Source organism: Echinops telfairi, unplaced genomic scaffold (genome assembly GCF_000313985.2).
Source record: "Echinops telfairi isolate 266 unplaced genomic scaffold, ASM31398v2 ScPeMD7_18;HRSCAF=68, whole genome shotgun sequence".
Taxonomy (NCBI): domain Eukaryota; kingdom Metazoa; phylum Chordata; class Mammalia; order Afrosoricida; family Tenrecidae; genus Echinops; species Echinops telfairi.
This window is the reverse complement of record NW_022103915.1, coordinates 50,416,866-50,439,611: the sequence shown is the minus strand read 5'-3', so window position 1 is coordinate 50,439,611 and position 22,746 is coordinate 50,416,866. Positions and strand designations below refer to the sequence as shown.

At 43.7% G+C, this 22,746-nt stretch overlaps 1 non-coding gene and 1 pseudogene across 1 annotated transcript; one reads left to right on the top strand and one right to left on the bottom strand.

Moving 5' to 3' along the window:
- Positions 1-22,746, bottom strand: part of LOC115868675 — a 93,792-nt pseudogene that overhangs the window by 10,819 nt on the left and 60,227 nt on the right.
- Positions 6,343-6,473, top strand: LOC115868899. The gene has a single exon (XR_004045860.1). It is a non-coding gene; the product is annotated as a small nucleolar RNA SNORA18 (small nucleolar RNA).

The window sequence follows — 22,746 nt, the reverse complement described above, 5'->3', positions numbered from 1 at the left end:
CATCTCACTTGCTACACTGCCTTTCTTCCTGTGCCTTCAATTACTGTGAAAGTCATCACAATTCACCCAGGAACCAAGGTTACATGCTGGGCTCTTGGCATGGGCTCATCACCCACATTCAGTTTCCAAGAGCGGTCTGTTGTGTCTCTTAAATCATTCTCACCATTCTGCTCTCTTCATCTCTGCTATCATGACCCTGCTACCTCGCTGCCACTTCTCTCCTAGATTTCTACGACAGAAATTGATTTCCCTAGCGTTTGTCATCAACCCTTCAAATCTATCCTCTGTGTTGTTGGTATTGACTGTGTTAAACACAGACAAGATCACATTAGTGCCCTGCTTAAACCTCTTCCATAGTTCTTTACTACCTATTTCAATGGATTTGAACTCGGACTATATACTAAAATCTATATAGAGTCTATTATAATAAATAACTCAGGAGCTTTTAAAACTATCAATGCCTGGGATTCACTTCAGACCAACCAAATCAGAATCTCTGGGGATGGGGCTTGGGGATCCATATCTTTTAAAAGTTGCCTAATTGATTTTAATGTGAAACTAGTACTTACTAGACAAAACTTTGTTTTGGTTATCTATTGCTGCACAATAAAACTTAACTGGCCCCATAATGTGCTGGCTGCAAACAAAAACTATTTTATTAATCCTCATAATCTTTTGGATCATAAATATGGATAGAGTTTGAGTATTTTTTTCTGTTTCAGGCCAACTGAGGTCATTTGGTGACATTTAGATGGCAAAGGGAATTGTCTGGAAGGTCCCTAACAGCTTCACTCAAGCCTAAAATGCTGGATTCCATGGGCACTCTTAACTATAGTGCCCACACACGAGCTCTTAAATATGTCAGATCAGTCTGACTTTGTACGTGGCAATATGTATTAACATGGCCTAGCTAATCAAACAAGATTTCACAAAGTTTCTGAGCAGAGTAGCGAAAGCAAATAGAGGAAATTATATTGTAAAAGAGTTCAACAGAAAATGTTGAAGGGCAACTTGAGAAGACAAAGGGTCGCAATAACATGTGCCATGACCAGGAGCTGAAAACCAAAAAGGAAGAACATATTCAGCATCTCAAGCTCAAAGGCCTGAAGGAAAAAAATCCAGCCCTCTGTGGACAAAATATTGAACCGTACAGGAAGCATCAAAAGGAAACGGAAGGAATACGCAGTCACCAAATAAAAAAATACTAGTTGACATTCAATAATTCAAGAGGTAGCGTATGAACAAGAGCTAAGAAAGAAATCCAAGATGCACTGAAAGCTTTAGTGAAAAAAAAAAAAAAAGACTCAAGGAATGGATAGAATGTCAATTGAAATGTTTCAATAAGCTGATGAAGCCCTAGTCAAATGTCAAGAAATTTGGAAGACAAGGACCTGGCCAACTGACTGGAAGAGATCCAAATCTGTACCCATTCGGAAGAAAGAAGGTGACCCCACAGAATGTGGAAATGATTTCATAATGTCATTAATATCACAGCAAATACAATGCTGGGGAGGCTCATTCAGCAACGGTGGCAACAGCACATTGGCAGTGAGATGCCAGAACTTCAAACTGGAATCAGAAGAGGATGTGAAACACAGGATGTCATTCATTGCTGACATCAGTTCAATCTTGGTTCAAAACTAGGAATAGCAGAAAAATGTTTACTTGTGTTATACTGATTATGTAAAGGCATTCGACTGTGAATCAGAACCAACTATGAGACTAATATGAATTCCAGAACGCTTCATTATGCTCACGTCGAATATGAATCAAGAGGCAGTCATTTGAATAGAACAAAGAAATCCTGGTTGGTTTAAAATCAAGAAAGGTGTGCACCATGGTTGTAGCCTTTCAGCATATTTATTCAGTCTGTAGGCTGAGCAAAGAATCAGAAAAGCTGAATTTTATGAAGAAGAATGAGGCATTGGGATGAGAGGAAGGCTTATTAACATGCAGATGCACAACCTTGCTTTCTGAAAGTGAGGAGGAATTGAAGCACTTGATAAAGATCAAGGATTGTAGCCTTCAGTGTGGATTATAACTCAATGTAAAGAAAATCCAAATTCTCACAATTGGATCAATAGGTAACATCATGATACATGGAGAAAAGACTGAAGTGGTCAAGAACTCCATCTTATTTGGATCTACAGTCAATGTTCATGGAACAGCAGTCTAGAAATCAAATGACAAGGGTTTGAGGGGGGGGAAGGCTATAAAAGGGTGGAGGGGATAAGGGGCAGATGATGTCGAGGAATCCAGGAAGGAAAAGTAAGTTTGGAGATTGATTATGGAAACAATCATACAATTCTGTTTGAAGTGATTGAACTATGGAATGATATGACATATGTATTAACTCCCAAGTTATAGAAAATTAAAAGAAGGGGGTAAAATAGCATAGATTTAGGACTGGGTTTTGGTCTTGCACCAAATCCTAGCTCCAACTTAAGAACAATTAGTTGTTACGTCATGGCCCTGCTCCAGACTCGTCCTCAGGAAGGGAACACAGAAGATACAGCTGCTCTAGCAAAATGTGGCAAAGAATGTGTGCCTGGCTATCATATAATAATATCTGGCATCTTAAAGGCTTATTTCCAAAGAAGCAGCCATCTAAGTGAGATGTCAACTAAGTCCACATGGAACTAAATCCAAGCCAAGGGCGGGGGAAGGGGGGGTGGAGAGAGGATCAGATGACGCCTTGCATTCAGTAAATCGGCTAGCAAGGCATCGTTAAAGTGTTGAAGAGGAAGGCTGTCACTTTGAGGACTAAGGAGTGCCTGGCTCAAGCCAAGGTATTTTCCATGACCTCATCTATGTGAAAGTTGGGCTTTGAATAAGGAAGACACAAGAAGAATCCATCCATTTGAATGATGGTGCCGGCAGAGTATGGAAAGTACCATGGACAGCCACAAGAACACACAGGTCTGTCTCGGAAGAAGTCCAGCCCGAATGCTCCTTGGAAGCAAGGATGGCAAGACTTCATCTCATGTCCTTTAGACATATTGTTAGGAGAAACCAGTCTGTGGAGAAGAACCTCGTGCTTGTTAAAGCAGAGGGAGAGCGAAAAAGAGGAAGGCCTTCCCCAAGACGGAGGGACCCAGTGGCTGCAACAATGGGCTCAAACAAAGCAGTGGTTGTGAAGATGGCACGGGACCAGGCCGGGTGGGGTTGGAGCCAACTGATGGACAAGAACACAATTAAGGGAACGCTGAGGGCGTGATTGGTTGAGTGGGGCTGCTGACTTGACGACAGGCTCAGGCACTGGGAACCAGTGGGCGCTCCTGGAGAGAAAGATGCAACTGTGCTCCTGTAAAGATCTACAGCCTCAGACACCCTGTCTACGCTCACTATGAGTAAGAAGAGTCTGGGTGGAAGCGGGTTTTCTAGCCCTTGTATTCCCTTCCTTCTGTTTTCTTTAGGCTTAGTTTGGTCTTCATACGGGATGGTCACGCAGTTCTTATGGAACTGCAAGGTCAGCAGTTCAAAACTATCAACCACTGCTTGGAAGAAAGATGGGATTTTCTACTCCCATAAAGACTTACATTCTTGGAAACTCACAGGGGCAGTTCTACCCTGTCATTGTGAATCTGAATTAACTTAATGGTATTGAGTTTGGTTGGTTTGTAGAGTATAATTTTAGCTTATTGATTAGAGTTTCTCCTCTTTTTTTACTGTATTTATAGCTATACATTTTCAACTGAGCATAAATTCTTCTGCTTCCCGAAAGTTTTGGTATGCTGTGTTGGTATTTTCATGCACTTTAGAGTATTTTGATAACCTCCCTCTTGGAAACATTGGTTCCAAGGGATTCCCAAATCCTTCTTGTGATTCCTCTTGGAAACATTAGTTGTATAAAACTCTCTGCCATTGATAAAACTAGGATGTTTAATTTCACATATTTGTGAACTTTCCAGTTTTCCTTCTGGTATTTCTTCTTAACATCACTTCACTGTGATCAGAGATGTACCCATATCATTTTAAAGGATGCCCGAGTTATTTTTGTCTGGTTGACTCTACAGGTATAAGGTGACCTGACTTTCATGCTGACCACTCTCTTTCAGAGCAAATCAACACTAGCAACCCACTTCTATCTACCCACCGCCTCTAAGGAGGGCTCAAGAGAGTCTGAGGACATCGGTTGGCTTCTTATTAACACTGAGCATATGTTTTAGATACCAACAGAACTCTGCTGGCACATTGGCTGTGGGCTGCGCTGCTAACTGAAAGGTCAAAGAGCAAAACCCAACAGTGTCTGTTAACCCCAAATGCAAGGTTAACACGGTGTGGTAGTTACATAAGAATGTGTCAACTTGAGGATATGAAGAGTGAAGGGGTGGGGTTTAGCCTGTCAATCAGGTCGCAGCTTGATGACCTCATATGGAGGCACAAAAGAGATAAATAGCTCATTAGAGGCCGCTCGCCACCCCTCTAGGCCTCACCTTCCTGTTGACCAGCCACATGGAGCCATGCTGAGTCCTGCAAGAGCCCTGGAGATGCTTCCACTGCCACCGGATCCTCCAGACTTTGCACTCACCGGCCTGCGATCTGCCTGCATTTGCATCATTACATGTGCTGCATGAGTCTGAAGAGGAATTTATGGACTCATATCAGACTTACGGACTTGAGCTGGCATGCTTTCTTGATATACAATTACTCTTGGATATAAAGCTCTTTCTTACACATAGATGAGTGTCTCTGGATTTGTTTCTCTACTCAACCTGGTCTAACACACATGGGCTTACCTTGTTTACTAACTAATCTGTAGTATATAATTTCACATTTTTTCACTATATCAAAGATTCTGATTCTAAGCATGGTTCGCCTCTTCTGTTCTTCCAACCTCCCCCCAACCCCCAGCGCCTTTCTATACTTTTCTCAAATCTACAATCCCTGTCAGGGAAGGAGTACCCAGTAACCAAGGTGTGTTAGGCTGGCCTGTCTCAACAAACAAAACCAGTGATCGTTATATAGGTCTAAGGAACAACTTTATATCAAGAAGTAATTTTATATCAAGAAGGCCTCCCAGCCCAGTCCAACTCAAGTCCATGGATCTGATGCAATCATGGGCTCTTTTCAAATTCACTTTGTGGCAGTCCAGTGGTACGGAATGGCGAAGCAGGACGCAGGGAGATCAGAAGCAGATGAGTGCAGCCTCATGTGGATCCAAGGTTTGGGAACATGGCAGAGCGCCAACAGCTTGGAAATTAGCTCCCAGGGTCAGCTCCCACAGGCGGATGCCCCTGGAGACAAACACAGAGTCCCAGTGAGGAAGAAGGTTAAGGCTCAGAGAGAGAGAGAGAGAGAGAGAGAGAGAGGTTCCTAATGTCTCTTTTATAAAAGGGGCACACCCCCAATGAGGCATCATCAGGTTGGACTCCACCTTGTTCCACTTTCACACAGGTGCAAGTTGAACCTAAATGCCACATAAGGGAAGCATGGGCTTATTTGTGCTTACAAATTAGTAAGTATATCAGAGCCTAAGGTCTGAGCCTTAAGTTTGTGGCAGGCTACAGCTGACAGTGAGAGAACCTAAACCCACTTCGAATCTCCACCTAGATTCAGCCTTCTTGGAGTCCCTAACCTGCAACGCAAAGCTTTGCCCTCAGGCAGAGTGGCGTGCTTTGAGTCCAGTGGCCACAACGGGGTTGCCTCACCTTCAGGGACTTGTCTGGGTGTGCCTTTGGTGCATACTGGGGCACATGGTAATGAGTCAGACCCCAGTCTGGTTGGAGGATCTTTAACCAATCTGCCTCAGTGTGGGAATCACCATCATGGCCCCTTTGCCATGTCTGTAGTCCCACCCGTGACCGTGGTGCAATGATCAGCCATCGATCATGGGTTTGTGTCCATTCTCCTTTCCCGCTGCCTTCCTGTTCTCTTTGAGTTGCCTTTTAGCGGTGCATCCTTCGGACACGGGGATGGATGGCCTCATGATGGGCTTCTTGATGTAGATGCTTCTTTTCTTTCTTTCTGGACAAACAAGTCTTGCTTCCCACATCGTTATTATTTTAATAATAAAACATAAAAGTTTTATTGGGATGTAGTTCATGTGCCATCCAATTCAGTGGCTTAAATATAGTAAAAAGAGTTGTGCAATCATCACCACAATCAAGTTTAGAACAGTTTCTTATGTTTTTGTACCCATTATGATGAACTCCCCATTTCTTCCCAACCTCCCCGGCATAACCCTAAGGAAGTGTCTTAATCGAATTGTTATCTCTATGGATTACCTATCCTGGATTTCATATAACAAATACATCAAGCTCCAACAACAGCAACAAAATCATGCACAGAAAAGCTTCAATCTAAAAGAACATTTAAGGTAATAGAAACTGGAACAAACTTAATGAGGTCTGTCTCGATGGGGCTTTGTCTGCAGACCCACACCCTTGGAAACGCCTCATGGAGGAACTGTGTGGTTTGCTTTACTTGCAGAACTAGTGGTTGCCTCTGTGAGGACGAACTACAAGACATATTTCAAGGTAGTCGGAACAATCTAATAGATGTGTGGTTTGATCCTTAGGTATTGGCATCATCTGCAGAGCTAGCTGAACATCTCTTAGGGACTTCAAGGGATTTAAACTCAATGTTGAGGATATCTGAAATTCAGAGGACGGCAGAATGAATCTACATAGCTCCAAAGATGGCCCTGAAAAGAATAACAGAATCTTCAGGCCCAAAATGTGTGATGTTTGTCTGTAATTGGAGGTTAAAGTGGCATCGCTAGAAGAATTAATGCCAGATCTGAGATTAGTGCCGCTGGACAGTACCTTGGCAATAGCGATGGTTTGTAGCGTGGGTTCCTTTAAAAAGGGCTGTCTGAAAATGAACTTTCACCAGATTTGGAGGAACTAAATTGTACCTGATGGATAGCAAATGAAAGACATGCAAAAGTCTTTAATTCCTTACATGCATTTATTAAATTAAATAAGATTTGTAAAATAATAACTTTTACAATGTAGAAAAATTTTTAAAAATTAGAACAAGTTACAAATGGGTCAAAAGGGAAACAAATGACAGGATGTTAAAATTGAACCTAACGATATCTACAATCATCCACTTTTCAATGCACTCTGTCTGAGGGTCAGACATTCACATGCTTAGTCATTGGTCAGCGAGCAGCCACTGGAGGCTTGATTACATGGGGACTTTGCAAGTGGATTTGGGGCTCTCATTGTCATCCACTGTCATTGTTAAGTGGGGTCCAGTTGGTTACCACTCATAGTACCCCAAGTACAGCAGAGCAAGACATCACCCGGTCCTTCGCCATCCTTACAATTGTGTTTAAGCTGGAGCCCACTGTCGAAGCCTTGTCTTTCTCTGAAGTATAGTTGGTCAACTGGTTAACGACCCAGTGCACAACCCACTAAGCCATTGGGCCTCCTGAAGACTTAAGAAAGGGGTCTATGCATTCTGTTTTAATTTTGGGCCTTCCCCCACCCTAGAACATTAGTAAATACAAGTAAGCCCATGCTTACGGTACTGACTGAGTAACCTGTCCCTGATTTGCACCCCTGAGATCTCTTAACATTCACATGATTTCTTTTCCTAAATGAATAACGAAGAATCCAGCTCCCTAGGAACCCAGAGGCAATCAGAACAGCAACAATAATATGGTGCTGAGCCCTGTATGAATTGGTAAGAAACTAGAACCTTTTTATTATATAAGGGATTTCCACTCCACTCAGATAACTAGATTCAAAATGTTGTTTTGCTTGCATGCGTGCTCAGTGGACCTCTGCCTTTGTGTAAAGTGCCTACTTTGGAGGGAAAGGGCACGCTCACTTTTGGAACTAGAAAAAGGACTTTATCGAGGAGCAGATTCAGTAGGTGCCAGGGACCCCGCATCATGATGAGTGCCCCCTTCCCACTGTGGCCACAGTGAAAGGTAAGCCAGGCATCTGCCACCTGGTTGCTGTCAGGTTCACAAAGGTCCCTCTCTAGGAATGGGACTTGGCTCTGGTTCCTATAGCCACCTGTGGACTTGGGAACCACTTCACTATTGTTTAAGAAAATGAAATGGTGCCATTGTATCTTGAGGCCAGAGATCTTGTCTCTACTGGTGCAAACTGAGAAGAATGCTCCTTCTGTAGAGAAAAGAGAAGGAAGAGTTGTCAGTATGATTAATTGAGCCCCAAAGCACTTCAGTGCTTACTCTAGAGTTCATTACGTTTCAGACAACTAAACTCTTTTTCTACAGTGACAAATGGAGTCAGCTGGACTAGGTCAGTGTCAGGAGTTTAATTATGCCACCCAAAAATACATGCCAACTTGTGTAGACCATGAATCCCAGCATTATGAGACTGGGCTCCAATCTGTGATCTGATGTAATTATCCTACATTTTGTGATATATAAATCCCAACCTCAGCTGTCACTACTAATACTCACTGCCATTGAGCCGATGCTGACTCATAATGATTCTGTAGGACAGTCAGAACTGCCCCTGTGAGTCTCCAAGACTGTAACTCTTTCTGGGAGTAGAAAACCCCATCCTTCTCCCAAGGAGCAACTCATGGTTTTAAACTGCCCATCTTACGGTTAACAGCCCGACTTGTAGCTTCCATGCCACCAGCAAGGTTAGGTTATATTTCAGAGAATTAGGTTATACTTGTTATGTTAATGTGGCAGGATGAAGGTGGGTATAGCACCCTTACTTAAGACACCACTCTTTCTCAGGCCACATCCAGTCCTGGTCCAGGTAAGGGCAGTTTCCCTGCATTTAGCCTGCAGTGCCTTTTATGTTACAAGAGATAAAAGAGAAGCGAGCAGAGAGGGTCAGTGAGAGAGGAGTGTCTCAGTCCCACCAATAAAGATGAACCAAGAGTTGAGCATGCCCTTTCAGAGCCAGGATTCCTACCCCGAAAAGCGCCGAGGCCGGGGAAAGGTGGGGGCTGAAACGCATGGGAATCTCCAAGGACCACATGGTTCACAGTTGTTGAAAGAAGACCAGGATCTTCCTCCAGAGCCAACAGAGTGAGAAAGCCAGCTCGGGCCAGCTCCCTGAGTCAGGACGTCTGGCCTCTTAAACTCTTTGAGAACATGTTTCCATTGGTTAACTCCATCTACTGCTGGCATTTCTGATATAGCAACACGAGATAACTAAGGCAGGCAGAACGTATCAGCTGCTCAGCCATTCCTGGAATTGCCTCTGAGTACTGTGTAAGAGGCTAGACTCTTCGTTCCTGGTGGTAACGTTCTCTAAAGATTTCCTTGTTCTCCTAACTCTGCTGGGATCAACCGAGTCCATCAGACTCCTCTCTATGTGCTTGGTCCCCAACAGCGAGCAGGTGTCGAGTGTGTTTGCTTTTCCTTGGGAAGTTTTTGGTCCTGTGTGAATTAGTCGATGTCAAGGGAAACATCCGTGGGAGAAGCAGAGTCTGAATCTGCTTACCAGAGGCCCCCCGGGGAGATCAGTGCTGCGCCACAAAATCTAGGCGTCTTGGCTGTTCAATATGAAATTCTTTGTATGTTCAAATGCCTCTATTTGGAGAAGGCAAAGATTTCTTAGAAAGAACTTAAAATATATGAACCATAAAAGGCAATTGGCTTAAATTTGACTTCATCAAAATTAAACACTTATGCTCATCAAAAGGCTATATATATACATATATATATATATATATATACACACACACACACACACACACATATATATATATATATATATATATATATATACACACACACACACACACACACATATATATATATATATATATATATATATATATATAGAGAGAGAGAGAGAGAGAGAAACCCACCATAGAACAGGAGAAAGCATTTACAAACCATATATGTACTCACTGTCATTGAATCCATTCTGACTCCTGGCGACCCTTTAGGACATGGTAGAACTGCCCCCTCCATGAGTTTCAGAGACTGTAACTCTTTATGGGAGTAGAAAGCATCTTCTTTCTCTGAAGGAATGGTTGGTGGCTTCGAACCACTATCCTTGGGGTTCGCAGCCCAATGCAACACATAAGCTACTATGCCAGCAGAGCTCCTCATATATCTACTATAGGACTCTTATCTGGAAATATGAAAAAGTTCTGACAACTCATTAATAAAAGGACAAACAACCTAGTGATAAAAATGGACAAAAGTTTTAAACAGGCACATTACCAAAAGAGAAATAGTGGATGACAAATAAGAACATGAAAAGATGCTTTGCCTAATTAATCATTAAAATATATATTTTTAAACCCATTGCTATTGAATCAATTCCAATTCACAGCAATCCCATAGGGCAGAGAAGAACTGTCTTATGGGGTTTCCAAGGCTATGAATCTTTATGGAAACAGATTACCTTATCTTTCCTCTAGGGAGCAGTTAGTGGGTGCAAACTGCCAACCTTTTGGTAAGTAGTCAAGCACTTTTAACTTCTTCCTCACCGGGGCTCCTTTAATCAATCACGCAAAACCCTTCAAAAATAAATATACTCACTGCCATCAAGCGCATTCTGACTCATAGCCACCCTGTAGGAAGGACTAGAATTGCCCCTGCATCTCCGTGGCTGTAAGTCTATGAGAACAGCTAGCCTCAGATAGTCTTCCCCTGAGCACCTGGTGAGGCTGAACCCCCGACCTTGCAGTTATTGGTCCAATGCACGATGCACACTCGGCCTCCTTATTTAATGCCAATTAGAACTGCAATGAGATGCTACTACTTGCCCGTTAGAATGGCAAATGTTGAAAAGACTGCCAACACTGAGTGTTGGGGCAGAAACAGTCATTTGTTGTTGTTAGGTGTGTGGAGTCAGTTCCGACTCATAACCGCTCCGTGCACAAGAGGATGAAACACCGCCGGTCCTGCAGCATCCTCACAATTGTTCCTAAGCGCGAGCCCATTGTTGCAGCCACTGCGTCGCTCCACCTTGTCGAGGGCCCTCTGCATTTCACTAAGCATGCTGCCCTTCTCTGGGGGCTGTTCTCTCACATCCAACTACATGAGATGAAGTCTGGCCATCCTGGTTTCTAAGGAGCAGTCTGGCTGCACTTCTTCCAAGACAGACCTGGTTGTTCTTTTGGCAGTCCATGGTATTTTCAATATTCTTTGCCAATACCATGGTTCAAATGCATTGATTCTTCTTCAGTTTTCCTTATTCAGTGTCCAACTTTCACATGCATAGTAGGCAATATTGAAAGTACCATGGCTTGTATCTGGGCACTCATATGGAGCAAGTAGAAATATCATATTTGGCTAATGAAATTCTAAAATGTTACTAGCATTTTGAAATTTCATATGGCAATTTCTATCTATTAAGCAAACCATACACCTACCGTATGACCCAGCAGGTCTCGTGCCTGGGAACTTACCCCAGAGAAATAGAAACATATATCCACATCAAGACTTTTAAAAGAACTATTTGCTGATTTTCCCTAATATCCCCAAAACTGGAAAATTCTCAAATATGCACCCACAATTGAGTGGCTAAATAATTAGCAGTGTATCTAGGCTACTCAGAAAAACAGCAACACCACCTTTTATTTTGGACACAACGAGATAACTGGGTCTCAAAACATTACACTGAGTTAAGCGAGCCAGGCACCAATAGTACATACGAGGGGACTCCATTTACATGAAATTGTACATCGGCAAAACGAATCTACAATAGCATTTAGTGGGTGTTTAGAACCAAAGGTGGAATGGAGTGAAATATAGAGACTGATCACAGCTAGGCCAAGGGAACTTTTTAATATGAGAATCATCTCTATAAATTGTGTTGGTTACATAATAACTGCACTTGTAAAGCCTCACTAAGCTGTACATTTAGAAGGGATGGGTTTTATTACATATAAACTTAATATGAACCTAAAAATACAAACTTAGAATATATAAAGAAAACCATCTCCTTTCTTACTTCAAATGTTGAGGAAAAATCTCTTCTACATGGAAAGCCTGTGTACATGGGTTTTGCTTTGGGGGCATTAAACTTTTTCGTATCAGATTTGATGTGGTGTGTAATAAAGCAACATATTTGCATTGGTGAGATCATCAATTAATTCACTAAGGACAGACTCCTGAGCCAACAGTAAGAAGGAGGACATAAACTGACATTACTCCATGTCCACTTCCACCATCATGCCCTTGAATAAGCAGAATCCTTTGTGTGGGGGGGACTGACCCCTACAGGGCACAGAAGATGGGTTCAAGCCAGCTTTGTCTCCATTTGAAGGGGCAGGGAGAACCCAGCTCCCCTGTGGGTAACACTAAGAAGACTCTTTGCCCAGGCCATTCTTAGGTGGCTGACTGGGTTTGATAAGCATCTGAAAACTGAATCCCTGAAAACTCTCAGTGCCGGTTATGCTGGGCTCACTAATGAGATGCCTCGATGATGTAAATCCATTCATTTAATTCTTTGCTGCTCCTCTTGTAAATACTCAAAAACCAACCTCCCTCTCTCTCTCTCCCCCACCTTCCCATTGGGTGCTTCTTTTGTCTCATATTCTTCATCTTGTTACCCTTTCTTCCTTTTTTGACTTAAATACCGTGGTACGTAAGGCAGCCCCTCCCTAAAACATGGACACACGTTATGTAGAAGGAAGAAAAAGACAAAGCTACAATACTAAAACGATCATTTATTACCTCAAAACACCAACCCAAACTCACTCTCATCGAGTCAGTTCTGACTCGTTGTGACCTTCTAGGTCAGGGTCAAACAGCCCCTGTGAGAGACTAACTCCTTAGTGGAGTAGCAAGCCTCGTCTTTCTCCAGCAGCGCTGACTTACGGTTTCTAACTGCTGACCTTGTGGTTAGCAGCCCAACAGGTCCATCACCTCTATGCCACCAGCCCTCGGCGCCACCCCCCCACCCCACCAAACGATCTTATTTACATGGTAGCTCTCATTGGGCTAGCTTGGAACCACCCTTCAATGAGTGATCATCAAAAAATAAATAATTTAAAAGCTGACTCAGGCCTAGCTAATTGATGAGAGCGTTGGATCACTTCATACAAGAAGCACAGCTTTCCTCTTGGCCTCTAGTTTCTAGGTCTAAGTTCGTGGGGCTTCAGAGGAAACAGCAACATGTAACATGACTCCAGGCACACAAAGCACCAGGCCAATTCACTGACATGGGCGGAAAATGACAAGAAGCAATGTTTCGTGTTTCTTTTGTCGGTGTTTATTTTTATGTAGCTTGAACATGGTAAAACTAAAAACACATCATCAACTTTGATGTCCTAGAAGTCTTCTGCAATGCTCTCTCTGGTGGGGATCGTAACAGGCAGCTGGCAACGCAAGCAATAGCTGGGGTGACATGTGAACTCTGCCTCGCAGTCCGTCTGCAGGCTCCAAGAGTGCCTTCCCATCACAGGGGGAAAGCCTTGGAGAACTTGTCCTGAAGGGGGTTCCTTAGGGTGAAGGGTAATGGATGAAAAATTGTGACCAATTAACAAACTGCTCAGGTATAATGCTTGTGCGTTTGCCTTTCTCAACGCACAGCGGGTTCCTGTTTTAAACTTCCCCGTGGATGAGTGAGGGGAATCATGAGTGGTGAGTGGTGTCCTGGTACCTTTATGGAGGGATTTCTCAACTTAAGTACTATTTGTCTACGAAATCTTTTGCAGATGGTGAAATTATTTCAGTCCGCTCTGACGCCCTCCAGATATGTAAAGAGAAGAAATTGGGCTTATGGCTTGTTAGGATGCCAGGATATAATTAAACACACCATTCAGAAACTTTGCACGAAGTCCTGATCTCTAGCTGATGTTGACTATTCTAGGTGGAAATCAAAAGAAAGACATCTCCAATAGTCCAGAGATTCCTGGCAGCAGACAGACAACAGAAGGAAGGGAAGAGAGGGAGGAGAAGGAAAGGAGGGAGAGAGAGAGAGAGAGAGAGAGAGAGAGAGAGAGAGAGAGAGAGAGAGAGAGAGAGAGAGAGAGAGAGAGAGAGAGAGAGAGCTCTGTCTCACTTTAAAAGAGAAATTTTGCTGGAGAAAGAAAATCCATTCATCTGCCACCAGAGGACTCATTTATCAGGTCATGGGTCACTGCTGCTGAACCGGGGCCAGTCGTTTGCCATCCACACTCTTGACAGGGAAAGATCTGCTTGGAAACCTCAGATTGGTGTCATATCGCCGGGAAATCAACCAACCTGGAGAGTCAAGGGTGTCATTTGTCTTAAAAGGCTAGATGGACCAGGGAGGGAAAGGCAAGTCCCGCACCTCCCAAGCCACATCCTGTGAAGGAAAACCTTGGCCCACATTCTCTCCTGGGACTTGGTGCCCACAGCACCCACGGGCGTGACAGCGTGACTTGAGGACTCTTTCCGCTTCAATGAGAATCCCTACCGTGTAGGGCACACAGCTTTGTCCCTGCTGGAAATAATGATAAAACTGCATCCCAAGATGGATCTGAAGCTTAGGAAAGGCAAGTAATGTGTCCGAGGATGCTGCCTTAGGGATCTCTAGCAAAGTAGGACCAGCGGGACATACATACCCATGTATGTGCATATATACAAATAGGTATTTATTTATATACACATACAGATCACATACATGTGAGGGAGATTCCAGAAATTTGTAGAAAAATTCATGATCTTTTATTTCGTTTTCCACACACTTTTTGAAGCCCTCGTGTGTATGAATGTGTGTGTGTGTGTGTGTGTGTGTGTGTGTGTGCACTCCAGGATTATTCCAAACAGGCCGGGATCTAAAAGGTCACAGCCAGTGGAGCCGGCGTCATCGTTCAGATCACTCCCAGCTCCTGGCGCTTGTACGACCGTGAGAGCGATGACTCCTTGTGAGGATGTCGATAGGAGGAGGGCAGAGTTTTGTTCAGTGATACGCAAGGTCACCGTAGCTGGAGCCGACCTGGTGGCGAATACCAACCACAAGGTCATGCAAGGGACCGTTGCCTTAGTGCCTCTGCTCCCATCTGGCCAGCGTTCCAGCCCACAGAGATGGACGCTCTCAGTGCTGAAAGATGAACCATTACAGAATTAGCGGAAAGAAAAAATCTCTCACCCCCCTTTCCTTAGTATATCGTTTCACCTTCAAGGGACCACATTCTCACCGAAGGAAACAGAATTTTTTAATAATGGGCTGCAAATATGAGGACTAAATACCCTGTCATAAGAAACCTAGGGAAAGGGATCGGGGAGCTGAGTGGGCGGGGCTGGGGATGGGATGTCCCAGAACTCACATCTGCTGTGCCCAGCAGCAGTGAGGTCCTGAATCTCTTGTCAGCCTCTGCCTGTTTCTAGGCCCTAAATCCCACCCCCCAATTCAATTTCTATCTCCCCAATCAACCTTGGTACTTCCATAAAGAGATTTGTTGTTGTTGTTGTTGCAGTTTTTAACAAATCAGTGAAACCCTTCAGGCCTACCCTTATAGATTTGTCCTTCATTATCTGAATCTAAATCTCCTTGGGAGACACTGAGTTATGGACCAGTTAATGCATTTCTGCTGCTAACCAAAAGGTTGGCAGTTCTAGTTCACCCTGGGCTGTTGTGGAGTTAAAAAAATTTTTTTAAAGGCCTGATGATCTGCTTCCAACAAAGTCCACCCCACAAAAAACCCTCACTGCCATTGAGTTGATTCTGATTTATCGTGACTCTCAAGGACAGAGTAGAACTGCCCCTGTGGGTTTCTGAGGCTCTAACTCTTTACGGGAGTAGCAAACCATGTCTCTTTTAGCTGGTGGTTTCGATGGGCTGACCTTGCCATTAGTAACCACGGCAGAGAACCGCAATGCTGCCCAACGGCTCACTGAAACTTCTCAGAAGTTCAGTTTGGTCTGACAACCAAGGGGTCAGAATCACTCGGTAGCAACCAGTTACTCAGTAAGTCTGCCTCGCTCACTTGAGAAACATCAGCAATGCTCTGTACGCACTGCTGGACAGAGTTTCTCCAGAAGGACCTGCCCCGAGTCAAACCAGGGCTGCTGGTGCCCTCAACCATACACGGAAGCAGCGGTTCTTACAACACATCCACTCTGCACGCATCACGCCTCTGTGATGGTGGAAACATGGTCTCCGTGGAGATGGTGTCTGCTCAAATGAAAGCTCAGAACGACTTTGCTGGCATCGTTTAAGAGTTACTCGGGGGTCCTGAGAACTGTTTTCTTAGGCCGCCATTGAGATGATGTCAGTTTTCTGAGTTTGGGCCTCAGGCTTGAGTCGATACAAGAAACCCTACGAAGAGGGAGGTTAACCAGAGCTTCTGAGTTGTCTTCGTTCTGTGATGCCTGGCCTGGTCTTGAACTGGTATCAGAATAGGGGCGACCCCAAACCAGTGTTTTACAAATCAATGCCATGAGGACAACTAGTAATTTTTTCCCCCAAAGTGGAAAATAATTTAGAATTGAATAGAAGATAAAGTAGCATTGTTGGTTTGGGTTTTCCATGATAGTTTTGTTCAATCATGGGCATGTATATGTGTGTTAGTTCTTATCTTGTTTTTCCAAAGGGTCTTGTTTAACATCGAAAACTACTCACCAGACAATGGAGAAATTGGGATCTCCTGTTAGGCAGAGAGAGGGGCTGGAGTATTCAGGATGCTAAATATCAAGCAAAGGAGTTTGACATGGTGCAGAATTCATGGTACCTTTTTTAAATAGCTGATATGAGAAAAGTGACATTGTTCAGAGTCTGGCAATGGTACAGATGACAGTGGGTGTGGGTGGGCAGTGAGAAGTGGGTATAGAAACTGGAATACCATTGAAGGCTCTTAGTACAGAATCCAATTCTTGCTGTTTTAAAACATGAAAAGAATTCTTCAAGTGGAAACATTCAGAGAATAATTCACAGAAATATGGAGAATCGGGTTTAGAAAATGAGCAGAAATGAAGGGGGCTAATGTATTTGAATTATCATGCTGGTGAGGAAAATGGAAGTGCCAAGCCAGAGGAACAAACAAATCTGTCTTGACAGAGGGACAGTCCGAGTGCTCCTTAGAAGCACAGATGACTGGTTTTGTCTCGTGTACCTTGGACATGTTCTCAGGAGAGACCAGTCCCTGGAAAAGGACATCATGCTTAGCAAAGTAGAGCTCACGGCCAGAGAAGCCGACGACTCAGAGCGACCCCCTTGCGGGTTTCTGAGACTGTAAACTGTTGAAAGTGGTGGAAGACAAAGTCTTTCTCCCATGGAGCTGCTGGTGGTTTTGAACTGCCAACCATACAGATCACAGCCTAACACGTAACCGCCACACCACCAGAATTCCTTAGGAAAGCGCAGGGGCAGGGAAAATGAGGCAGACCCTCCCTGAGATGGATTGACAGAATGGCTGCCACTTTGGGTTTAAACACAACCATTGTGAATATGGTGCAGGACCAGGCAGTGCTTCATTCTGAGAAGCATATGGTTGTCAGCAATTGGAATCACCCAGCAACTGGGAAACAGCAGCCAGAATCCAGATCACCCCCCAGAGCTAGCCCAGGGAGCACACCTCTAACTCAGCTGCTGAGCACTGGACTCTGTAGGTGACACTCTGTGCTAAGTCCTCCTCTGCCACACACTTTTAAACAGCTGCTCCTCTGTGGCCACTGCTGCCAAGACAGCCAAAGCATTCTCAATGGCATCTTGGGCTGCCTCAGTGCACCGCTAGGGCTGGTTCAGTGTTCTGGATGTCTGAATGTGTCTGATGGGCCAAGTCCAGGTGCAACCACCTAAGTTCAAGCCACAGGGGAGGCTGGCAGACAGGTCATCTGCTCTTTTGGGTGTTTACAGTAGGAGGTGGTTTCTGTCTCCCACCAAGGTGAATGCCGTGGGAACGTCTCTAAGCATGGCGGTTGGCTTGTCTTAGATGTGCTAGACCAGGGTGAGCACACTGCAGCTCCAGAGCCATGGGCTACTCGTTTGGTAGGTCCATGTGGCTCAAAAGTAAAATTGAAAAAAAATTTAAGGATATTATTCAGATAATGGTGATTGAACTTGCTTGTAAAAATATATCTATGGTGGTTGAATAATTTTCAAATTGTTGTGAGGGACAGGCCTGGCTCTTCTCAGAAGTTTGCTGACACCTGCACTAGATTCTTACAATCATGAAGTAAAATAGTTGAATACATGGACATGTCGAGATGGAATACATAAAAATCAAAGTGACTACATCTATGGGAAGAGTCCATGGAGATGCTCAATATGAGCAGCTAAAACCAGGCCCCGGGCTTACTGGAACAGACTGTGGTAGTCACCTAATCTGGTGTCAATTTGAGGATTAAGAGTGTAGGGGTGGAGTCTAGCCTGTCAATCTGGAGATAGCCAGTGAGACCTCTGTGTGGGCATGGCCTTCTCCTGACAATTCTGGGAAATCTGGTACTTCCTCCTTGGAGGTGGAAGACACCTCTCTCTCTCTGCTACTCCCTGGGAGACATTGCAGAAGACAAGCCACATGGATGCAACCAGACCTCTGAAGCCAGAGAAGCCACAGAGAGACCCCTGCCAGCGCTGAGATGCTTACGACACCACTGGACCCAAGGATTTTCTACCCACTGGCTTGTGATCGTCCTGCATTCAGCATCGTTGCATGTGTTTCGTGAGTCTGAAGAGGACTTTATAGATTGGTATCGGACATATGGGCTAATATCAGGCCTTGGACTGGACTGGGCTGGGATGTTTTCTCAATGTTCAATTCCTCTTGTATATAAACCTCTCCCTTAGATACATATGCGTGTTTATGAATTTGTTTCTCTAGTCTACCCAGACTAACACACAGATCATCAAGTGTTCATGTGGAAGTTCAGGTTGAAGCTGATGTAAATTCAAACAAGGTCACAAAAGCCAAAACATGACATTGAGTACTTTCCACCCAAATTTCAAGAGCAGATTTGACCTATGGAACAGAAGACCGGATGTCATTTTCATGACATCATGAAAATCATACACAAAGCAATCAAAAGGTCGCTAAAAGACTGGAAAGAAAGAAAATAACAGTGTGGATGTCAGAAGAGAGTCTGAAACTTGCTCTTGATCATAGAACAGCTAAGGCAAATGGAAGAAATGATGACATCAAAGAGCTGAACAGAACATTTCAAAGGGCAGCTTGAGAACACAAAGCAAAATATGATTCGTAAAGACCTTGAGTTAGAAAGCCAAAAAGGAGAAATTCAAGTCTCAAGTTGCAATATGGAAAGATTCTATGGGCAAAATAATTGAGCCATGCAAGAAGTATCAAAATAAGATAGAAAGAATATACAGTCACGGTGCCAAAAAAAAGAACTAGTTGACATTCATCCATTTTAAGAGGTAGCATATGATCAGAAACCAATGATACTGAAGGAAGAAGTCCAAGCTGTACAGAACGGATAAAATCCCAATTGAAATGTTTCGACGAGCTGATGAAGCACTGGAAGCACTCACACATTCGTGCCAAGAAATTGGGAAGACAGCTACCTGGTCAACTGACTGGAAGAGATCTGTCTTTGTACCCATGCCAACAGAATGTTCAAACTATAGGACTATATTATTGATATCACATGCAAGTAAAATTTGGCTGAAGTTCTTCCAACAATGATTGTAGCAGTACATTAAAAGAGAGCTACCAGAGTTTCGGTCCAGATTCAGAGGAAAACGTGAAACAAGAGATATCATTGCTGATGTCAGATGGATCTGAAACAGCTGAAAACAGAGAATATCAGAAAGATGATTCCTTGTGTTTTATCCACTACACCAAGGCATTCAACTTTGTGGACCATAGCAACCTATGGATAGCCTTGAAAAGAATGGAATTGTGCTCCTGCAGAACCTGTACACGGCCCAAGAGGCAGTTGTGCAAACAGAACAAGGAGATGCTGCATGTTTAAAACCAGGAAAGGTGTACAACAGGGTATTCTTCTCCCCATACTTATTAAATAGGTACACGGAACAAATAGCCAGAGAATCTGCTTTATAAGAAGAATAGGGCACCAGATTGGGGAAAGTCTAATTGGCAGCCTGCAATATATAGATTACACAACTATACAACCTTGCTTGCTGAAAGAGAGGAGGACTTGAAGCACTTGTTAATGAGCTCAAGGACGTAATGTTCCATATGGAGTACAGCTCAATGTAAAGAAAATGCAAATCCTCGCACCTGGACCAATAGGTAACACCATGATCAATGGAGAAAAGATTGAAGTTCCCAAGGACTCCTTCTTGCTTGGATCCATAGCCAATGCTCATGGAAGCAGTAGTCAAGAGATCAAAGGACGTATTGCATTGGGTCAATCTGCTGCACAAGACCCCTTTGAAGTGTTGAAGAGCAAGGAGATTACTTTGTACCTACCCAAACCATGGCATTTTCAGTCACCTCATATGCATGTGAAAGTTGGACACTGAATACGGTGTACTGAAGAAGAATCCATGCATTTAATGATGGTGCTGACAAAGAATATTAAAAGTATCACTTGCTGTCAAGCAAACCTTGAAACTGCTTGTGGTAGCAATTGTAAAATACTGCTTGAAGTAACTGAACTATGATATATCTGTCATAGCTCCTCATAAAATGTTTTTTGTGTGTGTGTGGGGGGGGGGGTTGAGGCAGAAGAACAAGCATGTCATCTTGTAAAAGGTGCAGTCAGAATTCCTTCGAAGCAAGGACAGGGAGACTTCATCTCCGGTACTTTGGGCATCTTATCAGAAAGGACTAGTCCTTGGAAAAGGAGATCATGCTTGGTAAAGTAGAAGTGCAGCAAAAACGAGAAAGATGGATCGACAAGGCGACTGCCCCATAGGCTCAAACATAAGGACTATTGTGAGGATACCGCAGTACTGGGGGTCCCTCCTTTCTGTTGTGCGTAGCCGATAGGACTTGGAGCTGACTCGCACCTACAACAATAACAACAACAGACTGTTACGGCATTTCCATTGATGTGACAAAGCTCTGAGTAGGATGATGACAAAGAAAAGGAAGCCCAAAGCCCTCATCGGAGAGATCAGGGAAGGAGAAAACCCGACTTGTTGACAGAGCGCAGAAAGTGATCAATATTAGAGAAGGAGAAAACGTCTGTCCTGGAGGAGCCAAGCAAGGCAGGCAGGAAACTGAAGAAGGTTTGTAAAGTCGTATGAACGAGGACTTAGTCGTTCTTGGAGTTGTGGACATTGTGATAATAACACCCTGGATATGTCCCGCTCTCTCAGCCCCATTTGCAGACTCACTGTGTAATTATATCACTTCTTGAGCGGCTCTGCTATATACTGTCACTGGTGGTCTGATATTCCTACAGATTCAGATTTTCCTAAATTAGTGTGTCCTTGGGACCTTGTAGCCTGCCTCCTGCATCCTTTCAATCGCTATTTTGATGTGCATTCTGAGAAGTCAAACGAGAGTGAGCCGGAAAGAATGTGGATTATCTTTCAACCAGGAACACCTCGCATCCACATGCATCACGATTTCCCTTGAGATTCAGCACATTAAAAGCAAACAAAAGCATACTTGTGTAATATGAACACAGAAACGCAGATATACATTGGGCAGTCAGTATATATGCCCATTCAATATGTTCTCCACCCAAGATGACATGATGTTCCATTAGACACCAGTGGCCTTCATTCTCCACATTTGGGGTTAGGACTGAACCCCCACATTCATGAATCGAGTTGAGGTGCATAATTTCTCATCTACCAGCTTATGTTTCACTACAGCCTCTAACTACTCTCTAGGGCTAGGCCTTATAAGGAAGAATGTTCTGATTTTGATCTTGCCCCTACCTAGCTCTGTGACCTCAGGGAAATTCTTGATTTTTGTGTTCAGCTAAAAATTGAAGGTTGGGGACTAGCTGACACCTGGGAACTTTCAAGCTCCACATTTTAAGGGGTTTTTTTTTTAAGCTGTTTTGAGGTTTCCTGAATTCCTTAGGTTATCAGATTTTAAGAAATTTGGACTTGGATAAGTCGCTGAGAACAGGGGAAAGAGTTTGAAGCCCTTCTGGTAAAGAGAGCTGGAAGGGGTGGAGCAGGGGGCGTGTGCTCAGAGTGTAAGAACCATTGGAGGAAAACAAAATATTTGTGTATGAGGGTAAGTCAAAAATTGTCACTTCAAATCATAGAAACCTTTGTTAAACAAAAATATCAAAAGTGAAGCCGCTGTTGCTCAGCATTTCCTCTATATCTAGAGACTTCTGATGGCCGCATTTCCATCTCTTTAATGCATCCCTGAAGAATTGTGTGCTCTTTGATTTACACCATGTCAAAACGGCCGTTTTGAGCCTCCTTGAGGGATTTAATCTGTAGTCCTTTTAAATGTCTTTTGAGTTTTGAGAACAAAAAGAGGGCTGAAGAGCCAAAATTGGAGCTGTAGGGCAGACCGAGTAAAGTTTCACAATGAAATTCTCCTAGGACAGCCCTTGCGACCCTTGAAGAATGAGCAGCTACACTGTCATGATAAGGACATTAAAAAATTTTTTTCCTCAGCACATCTTTCTTGGCTTTCTGCTCACCATATAGTTTTCAATTTCCTTAAAACATTTTTTCCTAATAAGGCCTTGTGATCATCCTCTGTCCTTCAAGAAAATCTATCAAGATTGGCCCTTTAGAGTCCCAATAATCAGTTGCCATGCCTTCTGAGCTGATCTCTCTGCCTTGACTTTGACTAACCCAGCACATCCCTTCAGAAGCCACTGTTTTGATTGGATCTTCTTTTGAAGGCGCCTCAATGAAAGGAAGAAAAGGGTATTATTGAGAGAGCATTTGTGTAGCCATTCACTGATCACGCGTCGTGTGGAAGCATGTTTTGTGTGGAGTGAACCCATGCACGCATGGACTGGAGCCCTGTTAGCTTATCGTCGTGCACTGACTCCTCACTTCTCAATAACCTCCTTTTCCAATG